This window comes from Budorcas taxicolor, chromosome 13 (genome assembly GCF_023091745.1).
Source record: "Budorcas taxicolor isolate Tak-1 chromosome 13, Takin1.1, whole genome shotgun sequence".
Taxonomy (NCBI): Eukaryota; Metazoa; Chordata; class Mammalia; order Artiodactyla; family Bovidae; genus Budorcas; species Budorcas taxicolor.
Genome location: NC_068922.1, coordinates 17,721,899 through 17,725,670, shown reverse-complemented (window position 1 = coordinate 17,725,670; position 3,772 = coordinate 17,721,899). Strand labels below are relative to the sequence as shown.

Sequence of the window (3,772 nt, the reverse complement as noted above, 5' to 3'; positions counted from 1 at the left end):
CGGCACAATGTTGGGGGAAAGACTTCAATTAATACTCCTTCCATACTTAAATCCTTTTTGTAAGATTAGCAAAAAGGCCCTTAAAACTTCCTCAGGAAAACTGTATTTAAATATATGAAAGCTCCCACTAGGAAATTAATTAAAAGTTGTTGATATTCTTTTTATCACTTAGTGGCCAAGTCATCTGTATATTTCTGCTCCCCAGAAGCAATGTTAGCTACTAGCTTCAATTCAAGAAATGCATATTTTCCGGAAGGTTTATATGAGATGCTTATTCAGTCTTTTACTTTCTTCATCTTCTCATTGTAGGCATTAAATTTGAGAGTCTGTTCCAAAAATTCTGTCCCACCGTGTAAATGTTGAAGCATAGTTTCCAATGAAGTCCGTGTGGTGCAAATTGTGATGCCGAGAACCAGCATAGAAAGGAATGAGATTTAAAGGGTTGAGAGGAATGTCATAACCACTATGGACATCAATAGTCTCTATCAAACGAACAGTCACCCAGGCCCAAAGAAGAATAACATGATCACATAAATGTATGATTCCAATGAAAAATCCAGTTCTAAGAATTATGGTTTCCAGAGGATGTGCATATTCAGCTTCCATTCTAAATGGAGCCTGAATCTCATGATGAATTTTATGAATATGTTTATATATTCTTTTGTTATGTAAAAGCCTATGCAAGAAGTAGTGCCAAGTATCCTTGATCACTGCACAGCCAAAACATCTTGCCAAAAGCATGTACCATCCTGGCAGTGTTCCTCAATCATAGGGAATACTGAAATACTCTGTAAAACAATAAGTTCCACACGTCAACGGAAGCTGGATACAAAAGTGATTAAAGAGAAGCGCTTTAAAACGTTTCCATTGGTTTTCCCATGTTTCTGGTTTATCCTTTTGAGTTTTGTACTTTTTCATGTAAGGTATAAATTGAAACAAAGATCCAGGTAAACAGAACAAGAAATAAAGGACCTCGTGAACTATGAGAGATCCCCATGTTGCAATCTGGAACTTTGTATAATTATTCAACATATAGTTCCAAGCATTTTAAAATGGATCCTGCAGAGGATTCTCAGGCAAAGGTGAATCTACATATTCCACAGCCAAGGATGCTGAACTGAAGACGCTGATACTTTCATTTGTTGCCATTTTTCAAATCTTTGCAGACAGCCTAATTATTCTTGCACGCCACCCAGTCTGCAGCCACCATCTCCAGAGCTGTGCTAGGCGCTGCTTTTTTTTTTTAGGTGATTCTTTTTTTTTTTAATTTATTTTTTATTTGGAGCAAAATTGCTTTACCATGTTGTGTTGGTTTCTGCCCTACGACAGTGCAAATCAGCTTTCCTTCCCTCCTGCATGCCACCCTTCTGGGCCAACACAGAGCGCCAAGCAGAGCTCCATGTGTTGTATAGCAGCTTCTCACCAGCTGTCGACTTCACACGTGGTGGGGTACCTGTCGATGCTGCTTTCTCTGTCGCACTTTTTCCTTCCCCCACTGTGTCCATAAGTCTGTTCTCTGCATCTGCATCCCTTCCCTGCAAATAGGTTCATTAATACTGTTTTTCTAGATTCCATATACATGCATTAATATACGATGTTGGTTTTCCAACATCTTTCTGACTTAACTTCACTCTGTATAACAGGTTCTAGCTTCATCCACCTCACTAGAACAGACTCAAATTGCTACGGTATCAAGACAGAATGATACTGGCACAAAAACAGAAATAAAGACCAGTGGAGCAAGATAGAAAGCCCAGACATAAACCCACACACATATGGGCACCTTATCTTTGACAAAGGAGACAAGAATATACAGCGGAGGAAAAAATAGCCTCTTCAATAAGTCGTGCTGGGAAAACTGGACAGCTACATGTAAAAGAATGAAACTAGAACACTTTCTAACACCATACACAAAAATAAACTCAAAATGGAAGTGTGGATTCTTAAGCACTGGACCACCACGGGAATCCTTGATAACTTTTTAAATGAAGTGTGTCTTCTACTACCAATGGAGATAACAAATAAAATGACGATAAGATAAAAAGACACCTTTTCTGTTCCACTCAGTTGACACGTGTGTGGTTAAGGAATACTATGTCATAGCTGATTCCTACTGGTGGTAGCCAGATTTCATACTCGACGGTAGGAATCATGGCTTCAGAAGTATTTGAATGTCAAAATATGTTTTTGAGTTGAGGAAATAAGTTGCCTTTAGTTTTTCTTTTGGTTTCAGTGATTTTTTTTACAGTGTACAGTAACCTGTGTGTCTATTTTGCTGTAAGAAACAACTCACAAAGCTGGCCAACCAGTCTCAGAGTGTTGTGGCAGATTCAGCCCCGAGAAGCTCTTTCCTGCTTTCTGAGCAAAGCCTGGAACATGTGTTCTGCTGGAGACTAGTCCACGCATCTCAGGGGACATGTCTGGTCCTTTTTACTCCAGTGATGGCCTAGGTCATGACTCTTCATTCTTAGGAATCTTTAGGAAATATCCCCTCTGCTCTCCTGCAAATTAAAAAGCCATCTGACACTACTATTCTCATGCTTGGATATTTAAGAATTTCAGCAATCGCTCAGGGAAATCCTCCTTGCACTAGAACACGCTGGTCTTCACCGCCAAAGCAACAATGAGAAATTGAAGCCAAAGTGTTTTGAGCTCTTTCCCTTCATCCTTTTCCACTTTCAACTAGGAGTTGGAAGAAGGGAATATTACTGTTTTAAAATCATGCATCAAAATCTTGTGATTAGCAGACAATTTCTGTTTCCACCTGTTTGTTGCGCGCAGCGTTAAGTCCCAGGCGGCCCCTCCCTTTCTACCTATCCTGAGGGGTGGAAGTCAGGACCGTGGCCAGATAGGGACCCTAGCTTAGCATAGCGGAGCAGGGAGATGCTATGACAGCACCCACAGTCATGTCTATGAAGACAAAACCCCATTCTGGAGTCTTTAGAAGCTCTGATGTGAAAGAGCCTCCCTTTGAGCTGCGATGTTACTGCGTGAAATCCTGCTTCAGTTTGGCTTCCTATGCCACGTGTGCCTTTTTCTCCTCTTACATTTCCTTGGTGCCTGTGACCACGTGTCACCTCTAGGCAGATGTGCTGCGAGTGTCCAAGTGTACTTTGCACCTACGTTTTTCTTTCACTACATCTCCCATGCTGTGACTTTCTGACTGTGTGGCTTATTTTCTGCATAAGGCAGGAGCAAGCAGCATGATGGAAGAGACAGGACTTGAGTTTGAGTCCTGTCCTGTGTGATCTCGGGCCTGTCACTCAAACTCCTAAGCACAAGCTCTTCATCTGTGAAGATGGGAGTAAGTAGAGTTATCCATCCCCACAGGGTTTTATGATAATTAGATGAGATAACAAATCAGCTCTGCTCAGGATAGATTTTTTTTTTCTTCTGTATTGTCTTTGCCAGCATCTCACATTTCATTCTCTCCTTGTTCCTCTTTCTCTCTCTTTCTTTCGGCTTGGCTTTTTTTTTTTTAAGGAGTACCATTCTATTTATTTATTTAGTTTATCTTTTCATTGCTCTGGGTCTTTGTGGCTGCACACAGGCTTTCTCTCGCTGCAGTGAGCTGGGGCTGCTCTTCATTGCAGTGCGCGGGCTTCTCAGTGCAGCGGTTTCTCTTGTGCAGCACAGGCTCTGGGCACACGGGCCTTAATAGTCGGAGTAGTTGGGCTCAGTAGTTGTGGCACATGGGCTTTAGTTGCTCCAAGGCATGTGGAACCTTCCCAGACCAGGGGTCGAACCTGTGTCCCCTGCCTTGGCAGGCGGA

At 41.8% G+C, this 3,772-nt stretch overlaps 1 pseudogene; it reads right to left on the bottom strand.

Annotated features, from left to right (window-relative positions):
- Positions 1 to 275: 275 nt before the first annotated feature.
- On the bottom strand, positions 276 to 1,149 carry LOC128058799 (methylsterol monooxygenase 1-like; annotated as a pseudogene).
- Between the last annotated feature and the right edge of the window lie 2,623 nt (positions 1,150 to 3,772).